This window comes from Micromys minutus (genome assembly GCF_963924665.1).
Source record: "Micromys minutus genome assembly, chromosome: 26".
Lineage (NCBI taxonomy): Eukaryota > Metazoa > Chordata > Mammalia > Rodentia > Muridae > Micromys > Micromys minutus.
This window is the reverse complement of record NC_137961.1, coordinates 38,050,395-38,065,125: the sequence shown is the minus strand read 5'-3', so window position 1 is coordinate 38,065,125 and position 14,731 is coordinate 38,050,395.

Below are 14,731 nucleotides of genomic sequence, written 5' to 3'. Positions count from 1 at the left end.
GGACATCAGTTCTTTCTAGCTTCTGGCTACTATAAATAAGGTTTCTATGAACACTGTGGTGCATGTCTTTGTTGTACATTGGAGAATCTCTGGGGTATTTGCCCAGAAGTGGAATAATTGAGTCTTCAGGTAGTACTATATCCAATTTTCTGAGGAATCGCCAGACTGATTACTTGAATGGTTGTACCAGTTTACAACCCCACCAAGAGTGGAGAAGTGTTTCTCTTTCTCCCCATACTCCCCAGAATCTGCTGTCATCTGAATTTTTTATCTTAGTTATTCTGACTGGTGTGAGGTGGAATCTCAGGGTTGCTTTGATTTGCATTTCCCTGATAGCTAATGATTTTGAGCACTTCCTTAGATGCTTCTCAGACGTTCGATATTCCTCAATTGAGAACTTTTTGTTTAGCTCTGTATCCCATTTTTTAATGGGATTGTTTGTTTCTCTGGTGTCTGATTTCTTGAGTTCTTTGTATACCTTGGATATTAGGCCTCTATTAGATGTGGGGTTGTTAAAAACCTTTTCCCAATCTATTGGCTGCCATTTTGATTTCTTGACAGTGTGCTTAGCCTTATAGAAACTTTGCAATCTCATTAAGTCGCATTTGTCAATATTTGACCTTAGAGCATGGGTCATTGGTGTTCAGGAGATTTTCTCTTCTGCCTATGTGTTCTAAGGTTGTTCCTACTTTCTATTCTAATTGTTTCAGTGTGCCTGGTTTAATGTGAATTTCTCTGATCCATTTGCACTTGAGCTTTGTACAAGGAAATAAGAAAGGGTCTATATTCATTCTTCTGAATTCTGAGTGCCATTTGGACCAACACCATTTGTTGAATAGGCTGTACTTTTTCCACTGAATATTCATAGCTCCTTTGTCAAAAATCAAGTGACCATATATGTGAGGGCTCAATTCTGGATCTTCTATTCTATTCCATTGATCCCAGTGCCTCTCTGTACCAGTACCATGCACTTTTTAACACAATTGCCTTGTAACCTAGTTTGAAGTCAGGAATGGTGATTCCTACAGATGTCTTCTTATTGTTGAGAATGGATTTCACTATTGTAGGTCTTTTGTTATTCCAAATGAAATTGCACATTGCTCTTTCCAACTCTATGAAGAATTTGGTTAGAATATTGAGGGGGATTGCATTGAATCTGGAGATTACTTTTAGTAAGATGGCCATTTTTATAGTGTTGGTCCTCCCAATCCATGATCATGAGAGATCTTTCCATTTTCTGAGATCTTCCTCGATTTCCTTCTTCAGAGATTTAATGATCTTATCATATAGGTCTTTCACTTGCTTAGTTACACTCACAACAAGGTATTTCATACTCTTTGTGACTATTGTGAAGAGTGTTTTTTTTTTTTTTTCAAATTTCTTTCTCCACATGTTTGTCCTATTACTAGAGGAAGGCTACTGATTTGTTTGAGTTAATTTTAAATCCAGCCACTTTGCTGAACTTGTTTATCAGCAGTAGAAGTTCTCTGGTAGAATTTTTGGGGTCACTTATGTACTCTATCATGTCATCTGCAAACAGTGATGTTTTTACTTCTTTCTTTCCAATTTGTATCCCTTTGATTTCCTTTTGCTGTCTAATTGCTCTGGCGAGGATTTCCAGTACTATGTTGAACATATCGGGGGAGAGTGGGCAGCCTTGACTACTCCCTGATTTTAGTGGATTGCTTCAAATTTTTCACTGTTAAGTTTGATGTTGTCTATTAGTTAGCTTTATATTGCTTTCCTTATTTATAGGTATGTGCTTTGGATTCCTGTTTTCTCCAAGACTTTTAACATGATGATGTGTTGAATTTTGTCAAATACTTTTGCAGCATCTAGTGAGAAGACCATGTGGTTTTTTTCTTTGAGTTTGCTTATATGGTGGATTCTGTTGGTGGATTTCTGCATATTAAACTATCCCTGAATCCCAGGGATGAAGCCTACTTGATCATGGTGAATGATCATTTTGACATATTCTTGGACTTGGTTTGCAAGGATTTTGTTGAGTATTTTTGCATCAAAGACCATAAGTGAGATTGGTCTGAAGTTCTCTTTTCTTCTAAGCTCTTTGTGTGGTTAAGGATGGAGGGTTATTGTGGCCTCAAAAATGAGTTATATAGTGTTCCATCTGACTCAATTTTGTAGAATAGTTTGGAGAGTATTGATATTAGGTTGTCAATAAATGTCTGATAGAATTCTGCGCTGAACCCATCTAAACCTGGACTTTTTTGGTTGGGAGGCTTTTGATGACTGCTTCTATTTCTTTAGGTGTTATGGGATTATTTAGATGGTTTACCTTGTCCTGGTTTAACTTTAGTGTCTGGTATCTGTCAAGGAATTCATCCATTTTCTCCAGATTTTCCAACTTTGTGGAGTATAGGCTTTTGTAGTAGGATCTGATGATTTCTTGAATTTCCCCAGTTTCAGTTGTTATTTCTCCACTTTCCTTTCTGATTTTGTTAGTTTGTATACTCTATCTTTGACCTCTAGTTAGTCTGACGAAGGGTTTATCAATCTTGTTAATTTTCTCAAAGAACCAGCTCTTAGTTTTGTTGATTCTTTGAGTGGTTCTTTTTGTTTATATTTGGTCAATTTCTGTTCTGAGTTTGATTATTTCTTGCCATCTACCCCTCTTGGCTGTATCTGCTTCTTTTTGTTCTTCTAGAGATTTCAACTGTGCTGTCAAGTTGCTAGTGTATTCTCTCTCTCCAGTTTGTTTTAGGAAGCACTCAGAACTATGAGTTTTCCTCTCAGTGCTGCTTTCTTTGCATCTCATAGTTTTGTGAATGTTGTGCTTTTATTTTTATTAAATTCTAGAAAATCCTTAATTTCTTCCTTTATTTCTTTTTTGACCATACTATTGTTTAATAGAGCATTGTTTAGTTTTCGTGTATATATATGTATGTATATATATTCTGTAGATGTTTATTAATACCAATTGGTTCATTATCTCCACTAGTTTTGCTGTGTCCAATTCAGACTCTGTTTCCATGATCTGTCCATTGATTAGAATGGGGTGTTGAGGTCTCCCACTATTATTGTGTGCAGTGCAAAGTATTTTTTGAACTTTAGCAGGGTTTCTTTTATGAATATGGGTGCTCTTTTATTTGGAGCATATATGTTAACGATTGAGAGTTCCTCTTGATAAATTTTCCCTGTAATAAATGAAAAGTATGCTTTCTTATATTTTTTGACAACTTTTGGTTGAAAATCTAATTTATTTGATATTAGAATGGCTACTCCTGCTTGTTTCTTCGGGATGTTTGCTTGGAAGTTTTTTTTTTCCCAACTTTTTACTCTGAAATAGTGTCTCTCTTTGTCTCTGAGATGAGTTTCCTGTAGGCAGCAAAATCCTGGATTCTGTTTATTTATCCAGTCTGATAACCTATACCTTTTTATTGGGGAATTGAGTCAGTTTATGTTAACAGAGATTAAGAAATAGTGGTTGCTGCTTCCTGTAATTTTTGCTTTTAGAGGTAGAATTGTGCCTGTGTGCCTTTCTTCTTCTTTTTTTTTTTTTTTTTTTACTTAGGTATTTTCTTGTTTTTACTAGAGTGTAGTTTCCCTCCTTGTTTTGGGTTTTCCACCTATAATTCGTTGTAGTGCTGGGTCTGTGGTCAGGTATTGTGTACATTTCGTTTTGTCCTGGAATTTCTTGGTCTCTCCATCTATGGTGTTTGAGAGTTTTGCTGGGTATCGCAGCTTGGGCTTACACTTGTATTCTCATAGGGTCTGCATGTCAGTCTAGGATCTTCTAGCTTTCATAGTCTCTGTTGAAAAGTCAGGTGTGATTCTGATTGGTCTGCCTTTATATGTTACATGACTTTTTCCCTTACTGCTTTTAGTATTCTTTCTTTGCTTTGGGCACTTGGTGTTTTGATTATTATGTGTCGGGAGGTATTTCTTTTCTGGTCCAACCTATTTGGAGTTCTGTAGGCTTCTTTTATGCTCCTGATCATCTCATCCTTAAGGGTAGGGAAGTTTTCATCTATGATTTTGTTGAAGATATTTACTGTGCCTGTTAATTGATATTCTTTGCTCTCTTCAATTCCTATTATCCTCAGGTTTGGTCTTCTCATTGTGTCCTGGTTCTCTTGGACATTTTGGATTAGGAGCTGTTTGGCTTTTGCATCTTCTCTGTTTTGTCTATATGTTCAATGTTGTTTCGGCTCCTGAGATTCTCTCTTCCATCTCTTGAATTCTGATGGAGATGCTTGCCTCTGTGACTCCTGATTTCCATTTTAGGTTTTCTACCTCCAGTGTTGTCTCTTAGTGTTTACTTTTTTTTGTTTCCATTTCTGTTTTAAATTCCTTCTTCAATTCCTTCATCTCTTTGATTCTGTTACCCTCTAGTTCTTTGATTTCTTTGAGTGTTTCTTGTGTTTTCTCTTTAAAAGCTTCTATTTCTTTATGCTTTTCCTCTTGTTCTTGTTTATCTCCATCATCATCTTGCAGTATGATTTCGGGTCTGAGTTTCTTTTTCTGTAGTGTTTGGCATTCAGTTGTTTGCTGTGATGAAAGAGCTGGGTTCTGATGTTTCCAGGTTGTCTTGGTTTCCCTGGGGTAAGTTCTTTTGCTTTCTTCTTGCCATCTTATTGTCTGTGATTATATGTGGTTTTCTTGTCAGTGATTTGTTCCCATCTCTCCCGTATACCTGGCCTGTGTCCCTAGATCTCCACTGTTCCCGATGGCAAATGTCCTGAGCCATTGGTCTGCATTCATGTGTCATCCAGATGGAAACCGAGTCCCTATGTCAGAGTTTTTGCTCCCCTGAACCAATTGTGGACCACAGTTTCTGCATGCTCATCCCAGACCTCTCTGTGCTCCGGCTACTCTCAGCACAGTCTCACCAGGCCTGTGTCCCTGAATCTTCACTGTTCCAGGTGGCAAATGACCTGTGCATTTGGTCAGCATGCATGGGCCCTCTGGGTGGAAACCGATTTCCTATGGCAGACTTTCTGCTCCCCTGAACCAATCGGGGTGGGGTGGAGCACTTTCAGTTTGCTCAGCCCAGACTTCTCTGTGCCCAGGCTACTCTCAACGCAGTCTCACTATGTACATACAATAAAGAAATACATATAAGATACCCACAGAAATCATGAATATTTGCACTTTTGCTCATATGTATTTTCTATTTTAATGCCATATGCAAGATAAAAAGATGAAAAGTATGTTTCCAACTTTGGACATGATAGAAAATGATTTTTATTAGTTCAAGGGTGCAAACATTACATAAACTGTTAAGTGCTGTGGAATTCTCTGTGAGTCACCGTAGAAAATCTAATGTGGTGGGACTTTACATAGTAATTCATAGTGTTCCCAGATGCTCCTACAGTTGTACTGTATTTTGAAACCTAGGATCCTTTGTTTTTTCAATTTTATTGAATATTCTCTGTATTTACATTTCTAATGTTATATCCTTTCTCCTCCTCCTTCTCCTCCTCTCCCTCCTCCCCCTCAACTTGCTTCTACTGAGAAAACCTTTGAACTATATGATTTAATACAGCAATTTTTCGTTTAATGGACAATAAGCAAAGATCTATCAAGCACTGAAAAATTAAGCCAGTTGTATTGTAACATGCTTGCATTATAGCATCTAAGAAGCTGAGGCAAGCAGACTGCAGAATTTAGGACCACCTATGATATATATCACTAGGCCATCTCTCACATGTATAAATGCAGCAGTATTATTTTTAATTGTATATTTTACATTGATGCAAAGTCTCTTTTTTACTTCTACTTATTAGATATTTTATATATTTACATTTCAAATGTTATACCCTTACCCACTTCCCTCCCCCTGTATCTATAATAATTCTTCCCCCTTCTATCTACCCCCTCTCACCTACCCCTCCCACCTACCCACTCCCATCTCACTGCCCTGGAATTCCCCTACACTGGGGCATTGATTCTTCACAGGACCAAGGGTCTATTCTCCTATTGATGCCAGACACTGCCATCCTCTGCTACATATGTGGCTAGAGACATGGGTCACTCCATGTGTACTTTTGGTTGGTGGTTTAGTCCATGGTTGCTCAGGGTGGGGGAGGTCTAGTTTGTTGATATTGTTGTTCTTTCAGTGGGTTGCAAACCCCTTCAGCTTCTTCAGTCTTTTCTCTAACTCCTCCATAGGGGTTCTGTTGCTTAATCCAAGCTTGCAGGCATGCCCATCTCTAATAGTAAGGCCCTGAAAGAGTCTTTCAGGAGGCATCCATATCAGGCTCCTATCAGCAAAAACTTCTTGCTTTTGTAGCAACAAAATCCCCAACAATTTGTAAGGTGCTCTATTTTTAAAAATGCAATATATTCAAAACAAAAGCACTGAATTCCCATCTGCACTATTAATCATAAATGAGCCATTTTGAAATTTAATGCTGTTGTTTTTACTTGGACAATTCTACACATATAGTAAAAAAGAAAAAATATTATACAGAAAGCTTATTGAGTGAATTTACTAATTACACTATTCAAATATAAATAATCAGTGATTTATAAGTATTATTTTGAATGGTTTTAAAAATAATTAAACTTTAATATTATTCAGATGATAAAGACAAAGAAATAGTCAAAATATACAAAAGTGTATATTTGGTTTGCATTTTATAAAATGATATATTAATACTCATTTCTCATTTAATCAGATTTAGTTTCTGTCAACTTCTTTATGACAAAACAATTTAGCAAGTATCCGAAGCCATCCATCAGTGGTTAGGAGCTGTGAGTGAGCATCAGGGAACCAGAGTACAATTTCTCACAATCACAGCATGCAGATCACAGAAATCTGTAACTTCAGCTCCTGAGATCTCACACTTTCTCCTGGCCTATGTTGGACCTTACACGCATGTGCATGTGCACACACATGTGTGCCCACACAGAGATACACAAATACACTTATACACATACAAATAATGTTAATAGAATCTTTACAATGGTTAAGTTTAACAGAGCTATAGAGTATAATTGCTGTCACGTGAGCTACCACCTGCTGGAAAACAATGTGAGGTCATGGGTGATGCTCCTAAATGTGCTGAATCTAGAGACAGAAATCACACCATTCATCATTAGTGATTTAGTAGCTGATTTAGGTGCCAAGACTTCATTTAATTTTGGTATATCATTACTCATATTTTAAGACTAGAACTTTGATATACTCTAAGTTTAGTGGTATGGCAACAATATTTTCTTAGTGATGGATTGTATTTATATTTTATTTCTGAAGTAACACCACTGTGTTTCTAAATGATAACAAACAGGATTCTGAAGTTATTTTGAGTAAATCTATTGTTTCCCTTTTGACTTTATTTTGTCTTGTTACACTAAAAGTAATGACTCTGGCTTATAACAACTTTAGGTGTCATTACAGTGTCCTAACAAATCATTAAGTTTTTTCCATCATATATTAAAAATAAATCTTATAGCACAAAATATATGCTATATGTATTTTATATATAACACATCTATAATATGTGCTATATTTTGTATATATTAACATAGTGCTGAGTGCTTTTATTCATATTTGAAGCACATACAAGCAGGGTTGTAAACAGCAGTTAAATTTAAGTGTAGTTTAGGTCGAACATGTACTCTACATTGAACTTGCCCTTAACTGATGGGAACCGAGTTAGTGTCCAGCTCTTTTAAGTTTTCTAAAATCTATGTGAAAATATAGATTCTGAAAGAAGCTTATTAGGCCAGCATTCTCCAGAGAAACTACAGGATTTATACATTGAGAGAGATTTATCTTGAAGATGCTCTCAATCATGGAAGTGACACAAGTCCACAACCTGATGTGAAAGACCAGAAACTAAGAAACCGAAGTTCAAATCTGAAGGTTCCAAGTGTTTTACGTCAGGAATCATGCTGTTTTCTCTTTCAGAAAGGCATTCAAGGTTAGGTGCATTATGCTTCCTGAAAAATGTGAATCAAAACTATTTTTTCCAATGGTGCTCTCATGTAATAGCAAACTGTACAGAAACATCAGAATAACATTCGGGAAGACTTCTGGGCACTATGGTATGGCCAAGTTCCCAAATTAACTATGGGGCAAGAATCTTTTCAGTTTATTAAGAAAAAAAAATCTGCCTTTACGAATTTATTCTAGAGCGTTGTACTTAAATGGAAGCCCTCTGCCAAAGAGTTATTTCACCAGCCCATGGTTTGAGTTTTATCTTTATAGTGACAACTTGATATTCCTTGACTTTAGTTACTTTACACATTTATCTCCTTATATGTCAACTTTCAAATAGTGAAAATTTAGTGGATTAATTGTAATTTCAGTTCATCAGACCATTTGCACATATTTCTGTTAAAACATCCTTAATCTGATAGATTGTGAAAATAATTTCAGAATAAGAATATCTTATTAAATATTCTCATGAGAGCTTAATATTTTTGAATGGGTGTTCTCAAGCTGACTATCAAATATCTATCTCATTTTAATAAAATTTTGTTCTATGTTTCATTTATTAATCTTGATTTGTAGCAGATTCAAAGAAACTGTTTGTTTGCTAAAAGTAGAAATGAACTTATGGAACTTGAGTGCTGCTATTTTTGCAGACCTTAACAATGGTAAGATGTGCACATTATCATTGCTCATACTGTTAGCCTTATCCCTTATCCCTGATCCTACCTTTGAGTTAACTGAAAAGTTTACAAACGCATAATTCACACTCACAGAAGAATTCCATTGGAAAAGCCAGTTTTATCTAACACTTATTGAAATGGAGAAAACCAGGATTCTTTTGTCAATATTATGTCCAGCATTGTTGAAAGAGAAAAGTGAAATAACCTGCTAGTGACCTATGAAAGTAAAAGGTTCCAGTTAACATGGATGCTTGCTTGTAAAGCACTTGAGCATAATTACTGAAATTCTGGGGGATATTAGGTACATACTAATTAAGAGTTAGCAGTTCTCGACCTTCATTGTCTTCTGGGTATCCTCATATGCTGTAACTGAGAAGCATTGCAATCAGGGTCCTGATTTGTCTCCTCGAGAGAATGTACTTCTATGGTCTTCTCTCTAAATAACAATTAGAGGAGTAAATTAGACATCTCCAGCTTCTCCCCAGAAACTTTGTGCTGAATGTATAAGCACAAAGGAAATGTTGGGAAATGAATTAGTTCTCTTTTATAAGAGGAGCAAAGATATACAAAGATCTTACATTTCCATTAATTTATCTGTGTTATCCCATTTATTCTGTCTAGTGTTTCATTCCAGTCTATGGACAAAAGATATTAAGAGCAAAAACTTGTAAACTTTACTGTGTCATTTAATGTATACATATGCTACTATATGCAGAATACTCCAATGTATCAATTCAGATATTCAACATTTAGAATAGACCTTAAAAAACAAGGAAGCAATATATCTGTCTATTCTTCTCAATTCCCTCAATTTTCTTTTATGGATTTCCAGCATACTGCTACTTTTAAGAAAGCAAATATCCCAGCTCTTACTAAAGTGATGTTATGAAATCTTTATGGTGACTTTTTCACATTTCCTATAAGCAGAAACACAGGCATCTGCCAGGGCTACCACAGTAAATTCAACAACCTCCAATAAGTGAGCTTTTCACACTTCAACCAAGTTTGCAGTTTAGAGTCTAGAACACAGAGAGAAACAGGGAGCCCTTTGGTGATTATCAAGGGATCACTGTGAGAGATACTCTGAACAGAAAAGTACAGAACCTGGGACATAAGTGGGAAGAATTGGCTGTACTTTAAGGCTTATTGGGCAATAGAAAAATCAGTGCATTAGTTGTTCAAATAGGGCAAGGAGTGTGATTTCCATGGTGATAGGACTGTACAACCTTGAAAAACTTGGGAAACATTCTCTAGTGATTTCTTAAATATTTTTTTTCCTGGGAACCACTGAATGACATTGCCGTGAGTTCAGGGATCTCTGAAAATTTGGAAAATTGAAAACTACAGATATAAAGCCAGTATAAAGTTACATATAACCAGAAAAAGGAAAATTTTGGAATTCAAAATATAATGTACCTTGTATTTTAAAGGCAAGGTAACCATATAAACAGAACTAAGGGCCTGTGATCCTAGATGACCAACGTGGAGCTGTGGTCTGAATGGAACCTTTCTGCCAAAGAGTGCATTCCTATGCTTGCATTGTTTACCTATGGCTAATGTAGATAACAGATGGGGAACTTATTCCAGTTGTGTTAGCCCATGGGAAATACTGCAAATCACATGATAGCCAGCCATACTTCCTAGTAATAAGTACTTAAAAACAGTTTTAAAAGTAAGTAGACTTATGTAAAATTAACTTAAAAACTTTATCACATTGATGATTTTGTGTGTTTGTGTGGACTATGCTTTTGTCATGGCATACCTGTGAAGTTCAGAGGACAACTTGCAGGGGTATATTTTCTCCAGCTACCATGGATCCCAGAAATAAACTTCAGGTAATTGCCCATGATGAGAAAGGCCTCTGAGCCCTCTTGTCATCCACAAATTAATTTTGAAATGTATTTTCAGCCAAATATTATTTCAACTATTATCAATGTAAAACATAAACGAGACATTTTAACGATTCATTTTGTTTTATTTTTGCTTCTGCAGATGCGTATGATACATTTGAGGCAGGGTCAGATTCCTTTAAACTAGGGTTACGGTTGTTTGTGATTCACAGGACATGGTTGCTAGGAACCAAACTTGGGTCCCCTAAAGGACAAAAGGACTCCTAACTGCTGAACTATCTCTTCAGACCCCTAAATGAGATACTATATATTCTATGTGGGGAAATAAATGTGCAGAGTTGGTGTATATTTTTATAGTATATTGAGTAGCTATATTTAATTTACATTAGGACTTTTCCAGGTTGTGCCTTTTGGATCTAAGGCACACAAACAAATGTGAGTTCAATCCCTATTATATGTCACCTAGAATTTTTTGCCATCTCTGTAAAATGCTTGTTATATGTTAATATTTAAAATACAGATTTTTGTTCCTGAGTTGCTGAGTAGCCTAGCTGTACCAGGTAAGTAGTTTGTGTGACCTGAGGATGGTTTCATAAAGTCACCATGTGTTAGTTCATCCATACAATAGATGAGTATATTTAAAATTTGTTGCAAATATTAAGTAGGCAGATATAAAATATAGATTTTGTGACTCTCTGTAGGCTTGGGGTTAGTTCACTTGTTCGTTTTGTTTTTCTTTTTTTCCCTGTGTTCCTAGACTCTTTATCCATTCCAATTGATTCAATTACAATCTCTAAGACAATTATATTTTTCTATAATCAGACTTTTTATTTAAAAACAAAACTAAACAACAGTGTCCTGCCATACTTTTTCGGCTACTTAGAAATATCTCAGCGTTTGCTTATTAAAATTCCAACTCATAATCATATCACCTGAATTCTGTGACCTTAATATAATCCAGAAAATTGAGACTGGTTTTTTTTATTTGACAAGAATGAAGAGCCATACTTAGTAGCAAACCTAAAATTGAGAAATTATCCTAGAAAGATTGTATCTAACCTCCCACTAAATAGTCTCATCAAATGATTTCCTTTGCATTAAAAAACACCTCTCTCCTCTTTACCTCTATCTTCACCATCTTATCTCTGATGTATTATTCATTTCTGAACTGTTGCAGCAGATTCTAATTGGTCAGTGTTCTTCTAAAATTAACTATAAATGTCATTCTTATTATTTGATTTTGCTCTTCAGTGAAATGTTATATGGTCAACGTGAAAGACTGAACTGTTTTCTATGACAGGAGATTTAACAGTGCCAAAGTCCAAGGTGTCCCCGTGCCGCCACTGTACCTTACCTTCAGTTCATCACATGTAATCTTTTATATTACTGATTAAATTTTGCCTTGATTATTTTATAAAGTGTATACAATATATTGTTATTTCTTGCCCCCCCAATCTCTTGTATCTCCTTGCAATTACTTTTATCCCCAAATTCCTTTTTCTATATTTTTGCTTTTTGTTTGTGACCCTGTGATTCTAACAGGACTGTATCGCCACAGGTTTGAAACTACCATTAGCCTGATAGGCTCAACTTTTGGTGCACATGTAAATTCAACAGCTGTTCTTACTCAGAATGGAGCAGTTACCTCTATTATTGCTGGGTGTTATGGTGCTAGGAGATGCTGTACAGGCTGCGTTGGAGGTAAGGAACCTCTGGTCTTACCCAGCTGTCAACCCTTCATATTACCATATCTACCTTAGTTTACATATGCTCACTGGTGCAATTGTGACATACTGTTATGGGACTAACCCACTCTTCTTGGGTTATTTGAAATCTGTTCCACAGGAAGACACATATGCCTTTCTGTAGCATGGTTCATAGAATAAATATTGTTGGAAATATCATAGACCAGAGTCAACTTAATCTGCAGTTAAACTATATTGGCATGTCACTAAACAGTGTAATTATTTATGTTATACCCATAAACAAATACTACTGTCATTCTGAATCAAAGAAAATTCCCTTTGAAGAGAAAAGTAACTGTTGCAGAGACACAGGACCACTCAAGGGTACTTAGAAAAATGATGATTAGGTGCTAGATCTTGGAGAAAACTTAGATTGAGACTAGCAGAACATTATTGATGAGAAGCAGTGAGAAGGTGCTTGTTGAGTGGAGCTGGAAGATGGGGAAAGAGACGTGAAATGTTATGACGAGAGCACGATATAGCCACTGTAAACAAGAGCTCACAGCAGCTATGGCTGCTGCGGCCAGTCTGGCACAAGAATGGCTGTCTATAGTCAACCATGGGCTAATAAATTTTACCTATTATATACTCCCTCAAGTCAGGACAATATCTGTGTATGATCTGTATACTTAGAATCCTCTATCCTCATTGATTTTCTTATTTAAGTCACATTGATTTTATAGATATTAAAACAATATCAACTGGGGACTTGAAATCTGATTTCTAGTATCAAGGACCACACAACACTGTCATAGCTCATAATTACATTGTTTATTATTATATTGGACTATGGTTCATAGAATGAATAACATTTTATTTTATCACTATTTTTTCATGAAATGTAATTGTTGCTACACACATATAGAACATATCTCAAAAGGGGGAAAAAAAGTGTATTTGGAGGCAAAATCCAAAATTTCAATAGACTAGTCATCTGTTGCAACAAAATTATCTTCCCTTAAGCAGATTCTAGATTCTGGCTATTATATTATTCCTACATTTCTACTCACCAAGTCTGATGCATTTAGATGCATTTAGACCACTTCATTCTCAAAACATACCAGGAAACTGGCCTGCTTCAAAACTGTTCATGTTTCTCCAAATAATCACCTTAGGAATTCTGCCTCTAGCTTACCTTGTGTTCATCGTGATCAAAGTGGAGAAGAGAAGGTTTTAACTCAGCTCATACCTGAGGCCTTTCTATCCAGTTCAGCTACAGAGCCAGAGCGTTGCCTCGGGCAAGAATAGTCAGCCTAGGAAAAGAGGACCAAAGGGAATGAATGGTTCCTGAAGTCTGAGAGCAAACTAGTGACCTGGAGCCTCACTACATTTCTTCTGGGACAGAATGCCAGCTGTAGCTTTAGGCACCTAGACTGTAGAAGCTCACTGAGTGCTCTCCTCTCAAGGAGGAAGAAAAGACAAAGGAGCTGCTATGAAGTCTGTGTCAACCAGCTTGTTACATTTCTTTGTCGTACAAATAGTACATTGACTTGTAGTAATTCACATAAAGATATAACTAGCTACCTTGCATAAAAATGATTAGTACACCAGAATTTAATGTATTCTCATTTTATACCCTACAAGATTATTAAATATTCGTGAAGCTTTGTATGGACATATCTGCACCATGTAAACAGTAATATGCAGGCACATTCGTGATGAAAGGAAGTCATGCGAAGTTTTTGTTTAGAATGCATTACCTCTCTCCCCCATCTCCTCATGATGGTATGCTTAAAACCTTAGGAAGAAGCCAATTTCACAAGTCTATTTGCTTCTATTCTACATCTCTGCTCCTTTCTATCTCACTGTGTAGCCTACAGTTTTATTCCTATTATTCATGCCTTTGAGAGATCTCAAATCAACAAGACCAGTGTAATCACCCTTGAAAACATACTGAAATATGGATTAGAACTTATATAAAAGCCAGGATCTATCAGCTTCTGAATAAATTATAAGATTACAGAGTCAGAACCATGAATGGGCTTATATTTTCATATCACCTATAAATGCATTGGTATTTATTGCGTTTGAAAAATAGATTTTACGTAATACATATAATTTGGATTTGTATTTATGTGAATGTGAAGTTTAGTTTGCTATTTTATAATTTACTTTTTTAAAGTTGAGCATTCGTTTTTTTTTTTTTTTAAATTACTGGCTCACATATATGGCTCTGTTCGTTATTTCTCCGAAGAACATACGGCTAAATTTGCAAGTGTTGGCAGCCAGCAGCTCTTCCTGCTACTCGATAGGATTGAACTTCTAAGATGGAAAAATTTGATATTTATTCTTGTTGTGGTTAGGAAACTTGTCACATAGATTTTGAATGCTGAAAAATCTGGCATATCCTTTCATATACAAAACAAGAATACTAAAATAAGATAGAAACAAAGTTCTGATTTTCAAGTACAGCATTTTCATGTAAGGAGGGAACCTAACTTTTATTTACACGCAGAACTGTTATATCCAAGTATGGCCTACCTATGCCCACACCTTTCCCAAAGCTTGGGAAATTATTTGCAAGTCAGTGAAATTCTATTTTAAAAGTTAAAA